The sequence below is a fragment of the Lygodium microphyllum genome, chromosome 26, assembly GCF_053477565.2.
Source record: "Lygodium microphyllum isolate KBCC chromosome 26, Lygodium_microphyllum_v1.1.10, whole genome shotgun sequence".
Classification (NCBI taxonomy): domain Eukaryota; kingdom Viridiplantae; phylum Streptophyta; class Polypodiopsida; order Schizaeales; family Lygodiaceae; genus Lygodium; species Lygodium microphyllum.
In genome coordinates this window covers 13971514-13991604 of record NC_141160.1, presented here as the reverse complement: position 1 = coordinate 13991604, position 20091 = coordinate 13971514, and positions in this window count along the sequence as shown.

Sequence of the window (20091 nt, the reverse complement as noted above, 5' to 3'; positions counted from 1 at the left end):
ACTCAGGATGAACAGCATGCACATAACCTGGTGGCTGCTCCATATATACCTCTTCTTGCAAATCACCATGCAAGAAGGCATTCTTTACATCCATCTGATGTAAAGACCATTCCTTTGATGCAGCCATAGCAATGACTACTCTTACGGTTGCCATCCTTGCAACCGGACTGAATGTTTCTTCATAATCAATGCCATATGTTTGTGCATACCCCTTGACTACTAATCTTGCCTTGTATCTATTCACAAAACCATCTGCATTGTGCTTCACCTTATAAACCCACTTACAGCCAATTGCATTCTTACCTTTAGGCAAAGGTACCAATTTCCATGTAGCATTTGCTTCCAAGGCATCCATTTCTTCATCTATGGCTTTCTCCCATTTTTCTTTTCCCATGGCTTGCTCAAAAGAAGTGGGTTCTGGTTCCTATATCACTTTGACCATATATGCATAGTGAATGGCTATAAATCCATCATATTTCAGCCTATCCACAGGATACCTAGCTCTGGTAGACCTACACAAAGTAGGCTCACTTCCAGGTGCTCTCAAATCATCCCTGGTCTTCCTTACTCCAGGTGTAGCAATAGAAGGGATACCCAACTCATCATCAATGCTCTATACTGAGCCACTCGATTCATCATCCACATAAGAGTGACCTGCATTCACATCAAACATAGGCTGATCTACCTTCTCTTTTCCTTTTCGTGATACCTGCATACCATTATTTGCATTGCTTTGAGAAGATTCTCCTGATCTCAATCTGCCTGTCCATGGTGAAGAATGTGAACCACTGCTAGAGGACGCTCCAGGTCCACTAATATTTTGTGACTGCTGCTGTGAATTCTATGCAGCATTACCATTTTCTGCATCTGCATTATCAATCACATTTACTAGTTTATACCAGCTACTCATCTCATCAAAGAAAATATCTCTACTCACTATAAACTTACGAATAGAAGGGTTATAGCATCTATACCCTTTTTGCTGCAAAGAGTAACCAATAAAGATCCACTTCTCAGCTTTTGGATTCAACTTGGATCTCAACTCATCTGGCACATGAACATAGGCAATGAAACCAAAAATCTTCAAATGAGAAATATCTGGTTTTCTACTAGTATACCTCTCCTCTGGAGTCATCCCATGTATTGCTATAGTGGGAGTCATGTTCATTATGTACATTGCTGTAGCAACTGCCTCAGCCCAATAAAAATCTGGCAGATCTTTTTCATTGAGCATGGCACGAGATACCTCTCCAATATGCCTATTTTTCCTTTCTGCAATTCCATTTTGTTGTGGGGCATGACTACATGAATATTGCTGCTTTATGCCATGCTCCTACAGGAACCTTGCAAACTCATTTGAGAGGTACTCTCCCCCTCCATCTGACCTTAGGCATTTCATTTGTAGGCCTGTTTCTTTTTCAACCATAGCTTTAAGAGTTTTGAAATGCCCAAAAACTTCACTTTTCTTTTTCATAAAATACACCCTTTCTACTATAGTCATCAATAAAATTGACAAAATAATGACAGCCTCCAAGAGATGCAACTTTAGTAGTCCACACATCAGAGTGGATTAATTCCAATGGCTTCTTACTCTCTTGAACATGTCTAGGAAATGGTTTCCTTGCCTGTTTTCCAAATTGGCAGGCTTCACATACCTTATGCATTTCTGCAACCTTGAATTTAGGCAATCCTGCAACAATATTTTGGGCCTGCATTGATTTAAGTCACTGTACATTAACATGACCAATGCGTTTATGCCAAATATCAATATCTGCAACTACACCGGTCCCATGTGCAAATATTGCTGCACTCAATTCAGACATGTCTGCATCCAACGTAAACATTCTGCCCTTCTTCTTTCCTTTTGCTATCAAGCGACCTTTATTTTTCATATCCTCAACAAAGCATCCATGAGGATTAAATCTGACCTGCAAGCCCTGCTCAACCATTTGACCAACACAAAACCAGATTCTTGGTGATATTCGGGACATGAAATACATCGGACAGGTATTTCTTTTTCCCATCCTGCATAGACAAATGAATTTTTCCAATCTGCACAATAGGATGTGCAGTATCATCACCAGTCTCCATAAATCCCGATTTTTTCCATTTTCCTTGCATCCTCCATCCATTCTGTATGACCTGTCATGTGGTTTGATGCACCTGAGTCAATATACCATATATCGTTGCTTTCTTCTGCAGTTGTCACAAAATTGTTCATGTGATGCACCATAAACAAATGCTCATTTCTGTCATCACCCTGTCTACTAGAAGATGCATAATTTCCTTGTTGCCGTTTTCCATTCATGATGTCATTCTGCTTTTTATAGCAATCTTTAGCCATATGACCCATTTTACCACAGTAGTAGCATTCAACATTACTATTTGCATTTTGGCCTCTTTGCCATCCACCACGACTTCTTTGGCTCCCCCTGCCTCTAGAGTTACTACGTCCTCCTCCATAGGACTGGTTTTCTTGAGTTTGCTGCATATTCTGATTTCTACCGCGGCCTCCAAATCGGCCTCCTCTACCTCTGCCTCTACCTCTTCCAGCATTTGAGTAGAAGACAGCTTCTTTTGAAGTTCCTCCTGAAGAAGATGCACCACCATTTCTCTGCTCCTCAAAAATTAGAAGAGCAATCAACTCCTCAAAATCAGGAAATCTTTCACGGACGGAAATGGATGTTCAAAACTGTGCATAATCCTTTCCTAGACCATTCAAGGTCACTGAGACTAAATCATCATCTTTCACTGGCGACCCAATGGAAGCAAGTGCATCTGCAATCTTCTTCACCTTCATGTGGTAGTCATTGATGCTCATACTTTCTCTTTGCACATTGTGCAACTCTTGCTTGAGCTGCATTTTCCTGGCTTGCGTATTTGTGCTATACATTTTTGACAAAGTATCCCATGCCTCCTTTAGGGTACTTGCATCCTGAATATGCACAATCATAGAGTCTGAAATGCTGATAGATAGCCAATACATAGCTTTCCTGGCTCTCTCATGCCATGCTTTAAATGCCTGCATTTGTTGTTGATTTGGAACATCAGGAAGAATTGGTTCTTCTTCATTTCCTGCAACAAATTCCCAATATCCTTTTCCCATAAGGAAATTCGTCATTCTAAACTTCCATGCTTGGAAGTTTTTCTTGTCAAGCTTTTCAGTGAAAATCTGTGAGAGAGAATCACACGCCATTACAGAACACTGCAAAAAATTCTGTCACTGCAAAGAACACAGCTTCAGCCTCACAAAGGCAAATCTGCAAAACTAACGAAAGTGGTATTTGACCACACAGTCACTTCCTAGTGACGATTTTGTATCAACAGGAAACAGGGATGATTCTGTAACTCCCAATGTCTCTGTGCACAAGCATACGATGCAATTTCTACAGTAACTTTTCACTGACCTGTAGAACAGTGGCTGCACAGCATAAAACTGGGCCGTTTCGTGAGTGCGCGCAGAAAACTTTTGCATCCAAAACAGGCCCTGAAATGGCGTCAAATAAAAAAAGCAGGGTCGCCGAGGGCTAAAGCCCCTACCCGCAGCATATACTGCCCTCTTGCTTCACCGCGAAGGGCGTCTCAACCTGAGACAATGCACTCTTGCAATTTTCAGCTATGCTACCTGTAGAGATCTGCTCCCAAAACAGAAAATGAAAGCAACACTGCTCCTCTTACCAGAACACCGCGATCTTGGCTTGCTTTCTTGAGCTCCTTACCACGAATAAGGCTCTGATACCATGTCAAGATTATGGGAGAGAAGGAAGGAGTCTCACTTGTAGCTTTCTTGCTTGCACAATGGGGGAATGCACACAAAGGTGGAGGTTGAAAACAGTTTTCCTCTTCTTAGTTGTGTAAGCCAAAAGAACTCTAGTACAAAGAAATAGAAGAACCCTATATATGGGTCTCAAACCAAACTCATCTAACTAAGGTGGCATACTAACTGATCCATGAACTAGAGTAGATAAGGATAGCTGTCATGTAGCTATTATTCATGGGCGGTGTACCAACCGCATCTGCAGACAAGTCAGTGACATAAATGCACAACGGTCACCCTGGCATATCACGAGTGGAGCTCGATATCTCAACACCATCCCCCTCACTCTCACTGTTGGCGTCCATACAATTGGTCAATCAATGTAGTGAGACCATGTCTGTCTGCATATTGAGTCTCTAGGCCGGTGGGATTGCGGTTTGTAATGAAGTACTGCAAAGAAAATAAAATACAACTGTTAGAAACATGATTGCAAAAAAATACGCAATTTGAACAAAAGAAAAACTTACAAAGTCCTCCAGATAAGTCCTATGGCCACCACTAACAAGATGATTGACTACTCTTGCCTCTAGTCGTGCCCTCGCCACCTTGCACTGCTATCTCCAACATCCTGGAGAATCTGTAGTCTCCTCCTTGAGTTGGTGCCAATTATATGCGTTTAGCCACTCGGGCTTTAAAGCTCCACTCTTAATTTCCTTGCTTGTGTTCGATCTAGCTATGGAGGCTTGAAATCGTAATAAGCAAGAGTCATGAAGAAGACTGATGATTAGATACAAACTTTTACTCAAGTGAATTAGGTTCCAAGATAGATTAGCTTGGACTCATAAACACAATCTTGAGTGGATAGAGTTACAGACTCTAAGTACAAAGTACAATAGCATTCATTTAAAAAGATGAACCAAGTACATGCTTTTATAGCTTTCCAACTTCTCCATTGTCCTCACTGTGCATATGGGATTCAGGATAGCTCTTCTTGGAGTATACATCATTTGTCTATTTCTCAACACTCCCCCTCAAATGATGAGTCCCTACACTTGTTGGCTTTTGCCCCCCCTACATGATAACATGGCCCGGAAGACTAGCTCATAGGTAGCCTAGTCAAGTTAAAGCTTGAGACTTTACATCTTTGGCAAGGGTTTTTACAAATCAAATCCACTAAGGGAACAAATTCCTTAAAACAGTTTGTCGTAGTTTTTGATGGTAGCGAAAGTATCTTTTTCTTCTTCTTCATTCATGAATTGATTTTGGTAATGGTTATTCTGCATGTAATATTTCCGCGTAATCGTACAGTAAATATTAACCTTCCGCACGCCGTGTAAACCCCGTACAAAGGGTATCTCCTGCATTGAAATTATTGACCGCGTAATGTGTGACCCGCGCGCGTGAAATGGGGTCCTCCGCTTTGGTAAATCAAGACCGGGAGATCAAAACCGCAAGCCGCACGAAAACACCCTCTTGGGAGGGACAATTTTAATTAAATTAAGGCAAATTTTTTTACTATTATCCCTTCCCCCAGCCGATGCATGGCTGGAGGAGAGGGAGTGTGGAGGGGGGGATGGCCAAGTGAGGGTTGCATGAGGAAAGCTCTCCACGTGGGTGGAGACCCTCTTCCCCACCCCCCATTCCTATATAAACACCCCCCATCAAGGGGGTGTGCTAAGGAGGAGGCTGTGAGAGGAGATTGTGGAGAAGGGAGGGAGAGAAGAGAGGCCGTGAAGAAGGAAGGCTGTGAGGGAGGGCCGTGCTGAAGAGGGAGGGCCGTGCTGGCCGCCGTGGAGGGAATCACCGACGCCGCGCTGCCGTTGCTGCCGCCCCCAGTCCACCCTGTCCGCCAGCAGCCGTTGCTGCCGCCACAGCCGCCAAACAGCCCGCCCACCACGCTGATCGCGACCCCACGTGGGACTGAAGAAGCAGAAGCTTCTTAGAAGCTTCTTTGGAAGCTCCTAAGAGGGGCCTCCTTAAAGGCCTTTCCCACCACCTGTTCCGAAATCCCCTTCCCACCACAATTCCGAATAAGCCATTAATACCCCCTTCCCGGGATTTGAAGAGGGGCCATAAGGACCCCACTAGACCGTCGGAAAAGGCTTCCCGCAATAAGTCTTTAAAGCCTTCACCGCAAGCGACATTCCGTAAAAGAATCTTCCGCCTACGAGGGAAGGCAAAGGCTGGAAGGTTGCATGTCAAGGCAAAACAATCCGTAGACGACGAAAGCGAATCCAGAAACCGAACCTACGTGTACGATGGCCCCGAAAAGATCGCAAGGTGCGACCGCGGAAGGCTCATCTCCGAATGTACAAGTGGACATCTCCCCGACTCCACAAGTCCAGGTTCTTTCGAGTTATTTCCGCATAAGGAAAAGATTAGGGCGCTTAGCCCATAAAAAGGAATTGCATTTTTACGCTTAATATGCATACGGAAATTGGAAAGAAATACATCTCTTGAACATTAGGTAAGATTAAAATTGTCATGAATTTGAACGAGTAAAAGACTAATTGCATGTAGATTTGGTACCTTATCAAGGTAATGAGTCTAAACTTAGGCAAGGAAATGGAATTTATAAGTGCATTATCTTTCGTCTTAGATTTGGTAGAAATAAGCATATACTGCACATTAGGCAACATACTTCTCGTAATGATTTCATAGGAAAAGGTTAGCACCATAAGGTATCATCCGGAAAGAAATAATAGAGTACCAAAGTGAACGGATGGACTTGCAAATAGCTTGTAAGATGGAATAAATTAACACTAGTTTGTATAAACTTCATTATCTACTTCGTAGTTAGGAGAACGTTGTGTATTGCGTAGTCGTCATGCCATCGTTAAGAGCTGCATTTAGGTGTCAAAGCATAGTATTCAAAAGTATGGACTACAAGTAGTAGGCATGATTAATTGGTAAATCCTAGTAGGACCTAGGAAAGTTAGCGTACAGATTGGCAAGCATTTTACCTTACTAAGGAAAGATAATGTTATCATGAACCATGTGATACGTAGAGGCAATCAATCGCATGTTTACGCGTTTTGGTGGTATTGTATCTATTGCTCTCCGTTAGATTTAGTTATTACCTTTAGAAGGATCATCCTCGTCGCAAGATAGTGACTAAGTAACCTAATCATGGGTATGGCTCCGTCGGAATGAAAGGTATTCCAAGTGCTAACTAGAACTTAGTGCAATAATAATTCGACCTAGCTTTAGACAAAAACCGTGAATCTAAAGATCCTACACATGTTCACAAAATGTCGAAGCAATTGGATGTTCATGTATGAAATGATCTAAGGTTATCCTAAGGATCATGACGAAACTCCGACGGAGTTGCATATTTCTGGAACCATGGGCCAACCTAATTAGGAATGATTTGGAGGATGTCTAATCATCATGTTACTCACTTTTGGAATAATTTGCCAAGGAAAAGGAAAGTTAAGTATTTGCCTTGAAGAAATGACCAGACTATAAACCAAAGCGACATGGTCGCTGGAACCTACCACAACTAAACACTAAAGTATGGGTAGGGTATGACCCTAACCCAAGAATGATAGGAATCTTGCCAAGTTGCAATTGATTCCGGAACGAATCCGGATTGCATTCGGAGAAAAGGAAGTCACTCCTTGACAGTTTGCTAGCCACAACGACCATTGGAATTTGTTTGTGCTTGTAACCGTTAGAAAAGCACTGTTTGCATTGTTTGCTCAATGAACTAAAGGAGGAAAACATATCTAAATACTTCAGGTTGAAGCCTGAAGGGAGAGGCAGCTTCAGTTACCCCTGACTGCCTGCCTAACCCTAACCAAGGGGGTTGTGAACCGCGCCGGGAATGTGGACCGAACCCGCCGTGAGAGGTCTCTCCGTTGAGTTCTGCTTGGAGCAGGAGGACGCTTGGGTGCCAGGGGGGCTCTGGCTGTAAATCCCTCGCCTTCCGGGTCCTGCACAAGAGACTAACGTGACTCGGGATTGGATCTCGAGGCCCGCATACTAGTCTACGGGCGGAAACTTGGATTAAGTAATCACTGAAGGATTACTGGATAGCCTTTGGGCGGATTATGAATACGCCTACGGGCGGAAACTCCTTGTATTTCAAAGATAAAAGGATAAAATGATAATAAAGAAGTTGTTTGACATTGTTTTCTTTATGTCTTGTGATAAGATTACGTGAAGGAACCAGTGCTTAACAGGGTTAATCAAGGAAGCTGTTTGTATATGTCAAACTAATGTGGTAGGTAATTACATAACTAAAACAAACCGAGGAAAGTGCGGAGGATGGACCATGGGTCCGTCCTACGGATGGGTGGTCCCGGTTAGCCGGGAACTTTTCTCAAGATCTTCGATGGACAGAGGATGATCGTCATCACCAAAACAAGCAAGGAGAACAATGACTTGGAAGTACCGATTACCCGATTCAGGCTGTTTTAGGGGAACGGAATGGGACTATGCCTTTTGGCAGAGAGGTCGAGCCTTGCATCCCTCTCGTTTCCCATTCTCCTTGAACCAAGTGCAGCATGAATCCGCTTCAGACCAGGCGTTCTGCGTAAAGTAGTTCGATCAGGTCTGACGCTAGTCGCTGTTAGTAAATGACCAACAATTCCAGCCGATCCTAAGTGGGAACGGCCAGGACGCTTCCGTTACGTGGTAGACGCGGAAAGTCCTAGATGACAAAACCCGCAACATTCCATGGGAGTGCCGGGTGGAGTTTTCTAGACAACCTTTCCGATGGACTGCTAAGATGTGTCCTAGAGGGTTCCAGTGGACACGTTACAGTTGGTATCAGAGCCGACTTATAATGGAATTGTTTTCATAAGATTTCATTAGAAGTGAAGTAAAGAAATTGTTCCTATCCAAACATTTTCTCATCTTCAATACTGTCTTGCAGAATTACGAGGCGTGGAACAAGTTTTTGGTGTTTCGGATCATGTTCATGACTGCGATGCATTCTCCGCATTATAGGCAGAGAATTGGAATGATGAACATCTTGGAACAGATTTATAACCCATCACCTCTATATATAGAGCGAAGATGGACTGGGTCTTCAGGAATCTACTACATAGCTGCCCACCGGTTCGCTTATCTACAGACCAACTTGAAGAGGATCAAGTGGTTGGAAGATTTGAAAGTCGTGAAGCTGTTCATTTTTGTGGAAGCTCACGTGAATTCGACTTTGCATATTCAAGGTCGGAGGGTTGAATTAAACTCATATGTTTATGAGGAAGTAACCCGTGTAATTCCAGCTGATAGGATCAAGGTATTGGGACGCCATGGGAAGTATGGTTTCCAGCGGAAAGGATATCCCGAACTTCCGATGAATTATCGATTCCTAAAGATACATGACCCAAAACCCTACTACTACACAGTTCCTGTAGACAAATCCAATACTATATTGTTTTCCCCAAACTAAATGTAATGATTGGATTATCATCGCTCGAGTTGTTGTATGAGGCTACGCCATATAAATATAAATAAGGACTTCTTTTATCACTATCCGATTGTGCATCAAAGTTGTTGCAAAAAGTTAAGTTGCTTCATGAGTTACGAAATAGTTGAACTAAAGATAAGTTAATGTCAATTATCATATAATAATATTAAGAAAACTTTTACTCATGCGCAACCCCAGGTACAAGTTCCAAATTCACCCCCTACGGCAAGTACGACTGTGATCCAGGAGAAGAAGTTCCTCCTCAAATAGATTAAGCCACCCGAGTTTGACGGGAGAGGCAGACTCGTCCAGTCAGACGCTGAGATTTGGATTGAATCTATGGAGGACTACTTCGAAGCCGCTGGCACTGCACCTACCAATCAGGCCATGCTAGCCAAATTAAAACTCACCGGTGAAGCCAGACTTTGGTGGAAGCAATGGTGCAGGGATCAAGGAATTTCAGAGGGGTCTGTTACCTGGGAGAAGTTAAAGCAAGCCGTGCAAGGGAGATATTTGCCACCCGCATATCGTACACAGAAAATGAATGAGTTCTATGAGCTAAAACAGTTAGGACTCACGCTTGACGCATATTACTCTAAGTTTGTCTCACTCTTAAAATATGCGCCACAAATGGACACGACACAGCAGGTGTCCAAATTTTGCGCAGGCTTAAATCCACCTGTAAATACTCGTCTCGAATCTATGAGACCATCAGATCTTCAAGATGCACTCATTAGAGCAGCACCCATAATTCAGGAAGTGCAAGCTAAACCAAGGAGTATTAAGAGCTGAACTTATAGCAATCCAAGCAGAGGAGCATTCAGACCTCAGGTTAAGAGAGTTCAAGGCCACAATCAGGGACAAAGAAAGAAAGCAAGGACAAATAACGTCAACAGCTTTGTTCCTACTCACAGTAATGGCCGAAACATCCGATGTTTCCACTGCAATGAACTCGGTCACTTCAGAAGGGATTGTCCCAAGCTTAGCGAGGGACACCGTCAAGGTACTGGCCGCGGGCAGGGAGCCGCCACCCGTGGTAGAGGAAGAGCTGCCTGCATTACCAATAGGCAAGGATGTAATGCAGAAGAAGAGGAAGACCCGACTATGGAAGTGGAATTCGAAAGAGCAACAGTCCATGCCGCTTTACACAAGAAGGGCCCGAATCGCCAGTTCTCGGTAATTCAAACGCCGTCGGACTATCAAGGTAAAAGTTTCAAAACCTTGATTGATTGTGGCAGCACACATTCCTTTATCTCACCAGCGTGTGCTAGGAGATTAGGAATAGCCACAGTAGAAGCACCTATCCTACTTGTGGAATTGGCAAACGGTCGTGAGGTAACTTGTGCTAGGCAAACTGCTAAGGAGGAGTTCTATCTGGGAGGAAAGAAAACCTCAGTCCGATTCAGAGTCATGAACTTGGGTATCCATGAGTGTCTACTCGGGATGGATTGGCTTAAGCCTAATGACGCTCACATCCACTGTGGAAAGGGTCAAGTTTCCTTTCGAAACTCTGACAGAGAGTTTGTTACGACTCAAGGTGAGGCAGGAGTGCCGAGAATCCAATTAGCCAAGGTATCGCGGATCATAAAAGGGGTTAGGAAAGGATTACCCGTTTATTTGATCAAACTCAACAAGTTGGATCAAAAGCAAGAGGCTCATGAGGGACACTCTTGGCTAAAAGAATATGCTGACGTATTCCCTGAGGAGTTAACTGAACTTCCACCTCCAAGAGAAGTTGATCATGAGATAAGGCTAATAGTACCCAGAGCTGCGCCAATTGCAAAGAGACCTTATAGAATGTCCATTCCAGAGGCTATTGAGTTGAAGGAGCAACTCAAGCAACTGTTAAACCAAGGCTACATCAGGCCTAGCAATTCACCATGGGGAGCTCCAGTCCTATTCCAGAAAAAGAAAGATGGTACACTTCGACTATGTATTGATTACCGTGGGTTGAATCAATCAACAGTCAAGAACAAGTACCCTATTCCTAGAATAGATGAGCTTCTTGATCGCCTTCAAGGTGCAAAGATCTTCTCCAAAATTGATCTCAGGTCAGGCTACTATCAAATCAGGATCAAGGATGAGGATATTCCAAAAACGGCCTTCAATACGAGATATGGGCACTTTGAATTCTTGGTTATGTCATTCGGCCTTACAAATGCACCTGCCACTTTCAATAGGTTAATGCACGATATTTTTAGGCCATATCTTGATGATTTCGTGCTTGTCTTCTTCGACGACATTTTAGTCTATTCTAAACAGGAAGGAGATCATGAACCCCAACTACGGATTGTGTTGGAGACAATGAGGTCTCATAAGCTGTATGCAAAAATGAAGAAGTGTGCATTCTTCAAACGTCAGATTGAATACCTAGGATTCATCGTATCATCTGAAGGAATATCAGTAGATCCGGCCAAAGTCAGAGATGTGCTTGAATGGCCAATACCAGTATCTGTCAAAGAGATACATAGTTTTCTTGGCTTGACAGGATGGTATAGGATCTTTATCAAAAACTATGCTTTGATTGCAGCACCTCTTACCGACTTACTAAGGAAGCAGACTTCTATTACATGGTCAACTCCCGAGCAAAATAGCTTCGACCAATTGAAGCAATGTTTGGTATCAGCACCTATTCTGAGACTTCCTGATCTCAATAAGGAGTTCGAGGTAGTAACTGATGCTAGCATTCTTGCCTTGGGGTGTGTTCTTATGCAGGAAGGTCATCCAGTAGCGTATTCTTCAAGGAAATTGAAGAGTCACGAAAAGAATTATGCCACTCATGACCTGGAGTTGTTAGCTGTCATCCATGCTCTAAAGCTTTGGAGACACTACTTGTTGGGAAACAAGTTCACTCTAGTAACCGATCATAAGATTCTCAAATGGATTTTTACCCAGAACGAGCTCAACATGAGGCAACGTCGATGGATTGAAGTATTGGAGGAATATGATTTTGAAATCAAGTATCGACCAGGGAAAGAGAATGTGGTTGCCGATGCACTCAGTCGCAAGGCATTCCTAAACTCTCTAATCTTGCAGAATCCATCAACGGCCAGATCTCTGGCTACAAAGGTATCTATGCCAAGCAACCCTATGCTCGAATTAGCTAGAGAGGAAGCATGCCATGACTTAGCTTACCAAGCAATGATAAAAGAAATATCTGCCAAGGATCAGAATCCGAAGTTACAGGCAAAGTATCATGAATTTTCTATTGACAATGGACTTATTTACTATAGAACAAGGCTATGCATACCAGCAAGCCAGTCACTTAAGCAGAAGATATTGTGGGAAGCTCATGACTCCCCTTTCGCAGGACATCCCGGCTATGCAAAGACTCTTAATGCAGTCAGGAAGAGCTATCATTGGGAGAGGCTCAAAGGTGACGTCCTCAAATATGTCACTGAATGTTTGTCTTGCCAACGTATCAAGGCTGAACATGTCATGATGCCAGGAAAATTACAACCACTTGACATTCCCCAAATGAAATGGGAATTCATCAGTATGGATTTTGTGGTGGGCTTACCCCAAGTCCAAGGAGGATACAACTCCATTATGGTTGTAGTTGACATGCTTACTAAGGTTGCACACCTAATTCCAGTAAAGACAAACTATAAAGCTTCCGATATTGCAAGAGTGCTTATCAAAGAAATATTCAAGCTACATGGACTACCTAGAAGGATCATTAGCGATCGAGATTCTCTTTTCACTTCTCACTTCTGGAGAGCTATCTTTGAAGCTATTGGGACTCAACTCTGTTTTAGCACCGCCTACCATCCCCAAACAGATGGACAAACAGAGCGAGTAAATCAAATCATTAAGGATATTCTTAGGGCTTACTGCTGTCGAGAGCCAAAGAGATGGATTCAATATTTGCCGTTAGTAGAATTTGCTTACAATGCTTCTTATCAGCAGAGCATTCAAATGACTCCTTTTCAGGCATTGTATGGTCATGATTGTCGAAGTCCTCTAAATTTTTCTAATCCTACCCTGAGAGTGGAAGCCTCAAGACAAATGTTGGAGGACATGGATGACCAAATAAGGTCAATAAGACAAGACATACAAGAAGCCAAAGATAGACAAAAGGCATATGCGGATTTGAAGCGCCAAGAGAGGATCTTCGGAGAAGGAGACATGGTCTTCATTCGTGTACGCCCCAAGAAGAGTTCTTTATCTCTAGGTAAATGCAAGAAGCTAAGTCCAAGGTACTGTGGACCGTATAAAATCCTCAAGTGCCTAGGACCCAATGCTTATAAATTGCAACTTCCTGACAACCTAAAAGTTCACAATGTATTCCATATTAGTCTCTTAAAAAAGTATGTACCCAACCCAAATCATGTACTTGATGACCAACAAATTGTAATGCCTAGTCAAGGAATCCTTGAACTAAGGCCGGAAAACATTTTAGATGTCAGGGAGAGACAGTTGAGATCTAGAACCTTGAGAGAATGCCTTGTCCAGTGGAAAGATTACCCCGAAGAGGATGCTACCTGGATGGATGAAAGCACTCTCAATCTTCAATATCCCCAGTTTATCTCGAGATGAGAACATCTCGATTCTTCTAAGGGGGAGAGAATGTAATATTTCCGCGTAATCGTACAGTAAATATTAACCTTCCGCACGCCGTGTAAACCCCGTACAAAGGTTATCTCCTGCATTGAAATTATTGACCGCGTAATGTGTGACCCGCGCGCGTGAAATGGGGTCCTCCGCTTTGGTAAATCAAGACCGGGAGATCAAAACCGCAAGCCGCACGAAAACACCCTCTTGGGAGGGACAATTTTAATTAAATTAAGGCAAATTTTTTTACTATTATCCCTTCCCCCAGCCGATGCATGGCTGGAGGAGAGGGAGTGTGGAGGGGGGGATGGCCAAGTGAGGGTTGCATGAGGAAAGCTCTCCACGTGGGTGGAGACCCTCTTCCCCACCCCCCATTCCTATATAAACACCCCCCATCAAGGGGGTGTGCTAAGGAGGAGGCTGTGAGAGGAGATTGTGGAGAAGGGAGGGAGAGAAGAGAGGCCGTGAAGAAGGAAGGCTGTGAGGGAGGGCCGTGCTGAAGAGGGAGGGCCGTGCTGGCCGCCGTGGAGGGAATCACCGACGCCGCGCTGCCGTTGCTGCCGCCCCCAGTCCGCCCTGTCCGCCAGTAGCCGTTGCTGCCGCCACAGCCGCCAAACAGCCCGCCCACCACGCTGATCGCGACCCCACGTGGGACTGAAGAAGCAGAAGCTTCTTTGGAAGCTCCTAAGAGGGGCCTCCTTAAAGGCCTTTCCCACCACCTATTCCGAAATCCCCTTCCCACCACAATTCCGAATAAGCCATTAATACCCCCTTCCCGGGATTTGAAGAGGGGCCATAAGGACCCCACTAGACCGTCGGAAAAGGCTTCCCGCAATAAGTCTTTAAAGCCTTCACCGCAAGCGACATTCCGTAAAAGAATCTTCCGCCTACGAGGGAAGGCAAAGGCTGGAAGGTTGCATGTCAAGGCAAAACAATCCGTAGACGACAAAAGCGAATCCAGAAACCGAACCTACGTGTATGATGGCCCCGAAAAGATCGCAAGGTGCGACCGCGGAAGGCTCATCTCCGAATGTACAAGTGGACATCTCCCCGACTCCACAAGTCCAGGTTCTTTCGAGTTATTTTCGCATAAGGAAAAGATTAGGGCGCTTAGCCCATAAAAAGGAATTGCATTTTTACGCTTAATATGCATACGGAAATTGGAAAGAAATACATCTCTTGAACATTAGGTAAGATTAAAATTGTCATGAATTTGAACGAGTAAAAGACTAATTGCATGTAGATTTGGTACCTTATCAAGGTAATGAGTCTAAACTTAGGCAAGGAAATGGAATTTATAAGTGCATTATCTTTCGTCTTAGATTTGGTAGAAATAAGCATATACTGCACATTAGGCAACATACTTCTCGTAATGATTTCATAGGAAAAGGTTAGCACCATAAGGTATCATCCGGAAAGAAATAATAGAGTACCAAAGTGAACGGATGGACTTGCAAATAGCTTGTAAGATGGAATAAATTAACACTAGTTTGTATAAACTTCATTATCTACTTCGTAGCTAGGAGAACGTTGTGTATTGCGTAGTCGTCATGCCATCGTTAAGAGCTGCATTTAGGAGTCAAAGCATAGTATTCAAAAGTATGGACTACAAGTAGTAGGCATGATTAATTGGTAAATCCTAGTAGGACCTAGGAAAGTTAGCGTACAGATTGGCAAGCATTTTACCTTACTAAGGAAAGATAATGTTATCATGAACCATGTGATACGTAGAGGCAATCAATCGCATGTTTACGCGTTTTGGTGGTATTGTATCTATTGCTCTCTGTTAGATTTAGTTATTACCTTTAGAAGGATCATCCTCGTCGCAAGATAGTGACTAAGTAACCTAATCATGGGTATGGCTCCGTCGGAATGAAAGGTATTCCAAGTGCTAACTAGAACTTAGTGCAATAATAATTCGACCTAGCTTTAGACAAAAACCGTGAATCTAAAGATCCTACACACGTTCACAAAATGTCGAAGCAATTGGATGTTCATGTATGAAATGATCTAAGGTTATCCTAAAGATCATGACGAAACTCCGACGGAGTTGCATATTTCTGGAACCATGGGCCAACCTAATTAGGAATGATTTGGAGGATGTCTAATCATCCTGTTACTCACTTTTGGAATAATTTGCCAAGGAAAAGGAAAGTTAAGTATTTGCCTTGAAGCAAATGACCAGACTATAAACCAAAGCGACATGGTCGCTGGAACCTACCACAACTAAACACTAAAGTATGGGTAGGGTATGACCCTAACCCAAGAATGATAGGAATCTTGCCAAGTTGCAATTGATTCCGGAACGAATGCGGATTGCATTTGGAGGAAAGGAAGTCACTCCTTGACAGTTTGCCAGCCACAACGACCATTGGAATTTGTTTGTGCTTGTAACCGTTAGAAAAGCACTGTTTGCATTGTTTGCTCAATGAACTAAAGGAGGAAAACATATCTAAATACTTCAGGTTGAAGCCTGAAGGGAGAGGCAGCTTCAGTTACCCCCGACTGCCTGCCTAACCCTAACCAAGGGGGTTGTGAACCGCGCTGGGAACGTGGACCGAACCCGCCGTGAGAGGTCTCTCCGTTGAGTTCTGCTTGGAGCAGGAGGACGCTTGGGTGCCAGGGGGGGCTCTGGCTGTAAATCCCTCGCCTTCCGGGTCCTGCACAAGAGACTAACGTGACTCGGGATTGGATCTCGAGGCCCGCATACTAGTCTACGGGCGGAAACTTGGATTAAGTAATCACTGAAGGATTACTGGATAGCCTTCGGGCGGATTATGAATACGCCTACGGGCGGAAACTCCTTGTATTTCAAAGATAAAAGGATAAAATGATAATAAAGAAGTTGTTTGAGATTGTTTTCTTTATGTCTTGTGATAAGATTACGTGAAGGAACCAGTGCTTAACAGGGTTAATCAAGGAAGCTGTTTGTATATGTCAAACTAATGTGGTAGGTAATTACATAACTAAAACAAACCGAGGAAAGTGCGGAGGATGGACCATGGGTCCGTCCTACGGATGGGTGGTCCCGGTTAGCCGGGAACTTTTCTCAAGATCTTCGATGGACAGAGGATGATCGTCATCACCAAAACAAGCAAGGAGAACAATGACTTGGAAGTACCGATTACCCGATTCAGGCTATTTTAGGGGAACGGAATGGGACTATGCCTTTTGGCAGAGAGGTCGAGCCTTGCATCCCTCTCGTTTCCCATTCTCCTTGAACCAAGTGCAGCATGAATCCGCTTCAGACCAGGCGTTCTGCGTAAAGTAGTTCGATCAGGTCTGACGCTAGTCGCTGTTAGTAAATGACCAACAATTCCAGCCGATCCTAAGTGGGAACGGCCAGGACGCTTCCGTTACGTGGTAGACGCGGAAAGTCCTAGATGACAAAACCCGCAACATTCCATGGGAGTGCCGGGTGGAGTTTTCTAGACAACCTTTCCGATGGACTGCTAAGACGTGTCCTAGAGGGTTCCAGTGGACATGTTACACTGCATTTGTTGTGCTCTTTTCTTGTGGAAGCATTCACTGGAAAAATGGCCAATTTTACCACAATAAGGACATGTCATCCGATTCTTGTTGTCGGTGTTAAATCCTCGACCTCTTCCTTTGGGTCCAGTAACTCCTCTAGTGTATAAGAGGTTTTCCCTTGGGCTAGTTTCTTTTACATATTTGCTTTTAAACTTGCTTTCTTCATCAAGCAGTGAGTGCTCAATATCTTTGAGTGAGAGACTCGGAACATTACTTAGAGTGGACATAAGGTTCTCATATGGATCCTTGTTTACACTTGCAAGCAGTATGGCTATTGGTTCATCTTCATCAATATTCTTTTTAAGAGATGCAAGTTGAGTTTTTAAACTCTTAAACTTATTAATGTGTATGGTCATAGAAGCACTGTCTTTGATGTCCAGTTTATAAAACTGCATGAGAAGTTTTACCTTTGAATTCTTTGCTTGAGTATCAAACATTCTATTAAGTTCCTCCCAGGCAGTTCTAGCATTTCTAATGCCAGATATATGATGTAGCACATCATCACTTAATCCCCAGGCAATGATGCCTAGTGCCTTATTATTCATCTTCTTCCATTCTTTGAATTTGAACTAGTCTTCTTCAACGAACCCGTCTTCATCGTCTTCCTTCTTGTTATCTACATCATCTTCAAACAAGTTCCACAAGTCTTTTCGCATAAGATGGTACTTGGTCTTCTCCTTCCAGCCATGGAAGCCTTCACCATTAAATTTTGCTATATGTTCTACTTCAGTCATCTTAGTAGGAGGTCTTACCACGAGAACTCTCGGGCTGCGTCTATCCCTTTACAAGAAGATTGAGATTTACAAGTGATTTGATCATTTTAAAAACATTACATAACTTGAGAATGTTCTTCAAAATTGGAATCGAAAGATGAGTTACTCTTGAGTAACTAAAATATTCAAGTGCCAAGAAGCACTATTCGAGTATCAATAGATACTATATCCTTGAAGATCTTGATATTTTGCTCGATGTTGCTAGGTGATCTTTGAACTTCCCTGGATCCTTCTAGATCTGTAGTAGGCTTTAGAGATAATTTCAGAGTGATCAAGGTCACTATTGATGATGCCAATAACAAAAGATAAGGTTGCCAAGCTTTCTAAGTTCTTGGCTATGGCTTCCATTGTTTAGGGTTTCAGACAGCCCTAGTTTTTTTGCTGTAGCAGGAGCTTGCCACAGCCATTCGAGCTAAAAATTGGATGGGGGATAGCCTATATTATAGGCTTTAAATGGCCCATACAAGCAAGGCAAATCGGAGCCTCCAAACGTCGCGCAGACTGTACGACTGCCACAAGGTGGAGCAAAGACAGCGATGGCCGATTTCTGTAATGCTAGGCTCTGCGATGGAAAATGTCGCACTTTGATGTGATAGGGAGATGCGTTGGGAGTAGAGGAATAGCTTCTCAGTAGAGACCATAAGCTGAGATTGTTTGTATGATGAGATCTGAGAGCTCCACTGAGGATAGGTACAATCTGGCTATGGTGGCCAAGAAAAAGTGTGTGAAAATAGAGTAGGAGATGAACTCAACCAGTTGTCCTGAGCTGGAGTTCAGCTATGATAAGCTGCAGAAGTAGGAGAAAGGGCTAAATTGAGCTCACCATAGCTCTGATACCATGTTATGAAACATGGATCTTGAACTCAGTTTAGCTATGGAGGCTTGAACTCGTAAGCAAGAGACATGAAGAAGACTGATGATTAGATACAAACTTTTACTCAAGTGAATTAGGTTCCAAGATAGATTAGCTTGGACTCATAAACACAATCTTGAGTGGATAGAGTTACAGACTCTAAGTACAAATTACAATAGCATTCATTTAAAAATGTGAACCAAGTACATGCTTTTATAGCTTTCCAACTTCTCCACTGTCATCACTATGCATATGGGATTCAGGATAGCACTTCTTGGAGCATACATCATTTGTCTATTTCTCAACAACATATACACATGCATGCACTTCATCATCCAGCCTATAGAAAACCTATCTACTATAGTGGGTTCCAAAAAATCCTCATGCAAGGATGCTACTATGTAGTCCTTACTTCCCCTCTGGTATGTTCTTCCAATGATCCAAGAAGTTGTGCCGAAAAACTTGTTGGCACAACTCTCTCATAGGAGCCATCATCCTCCTCCCTTCATCATTCATCATGATGGCTCCTGTCCTATCATCTACAAGGTATCCATACCCCTCTCGGGTATGCTTAAGATGCATCCTCTCACACCTGTGACCACGCTCCTGATATCAAGGAGACCCCTGTACATCTGTTGTACCTACGGGGATAGTATCTCTCAGAGTAGCACCCATATAGGTGCCACCTGCAAACGACTGAGCAAAAGCTGCAGTGATAGAAGTAGACATCCCCACACGTGTGACAAATCCCATAGGTGATGCAAATCCAGCAGAATGACGATGATGAAACCTAGAACGGGCCGGCACTAGCTCAACCCCACGGCCTCGCGGCCAGGAGCGTTGATGACACATACATCGCCTTCCTAGACATCTTGCGTTTGTATTACGTCGTTTGTAATCCACTCTTCTCTCACCCACTACTCCTGAGAGGGAGTCCCTTACACATTGCCTAATGGCACGAAGCACAGACATAGGGGGTCCTCCAACGGCTAAGTGCCGCCAACCCTCTGCGACTCTCCTACACCTTGGGGATTGGCCCCTCGATGCGTCGCTCAACATATAAACATTTCGTACAAAATCCACTCAAGGTACCATTTAATCATATACAGGAATGTATCATTGTCCTTACTTCTCTTTCCCCTAGACCCCATGACTAGCTTATGGCTTAGGGTGTCCTGTCTCTCACTCAACGTGGGTCAAGGTC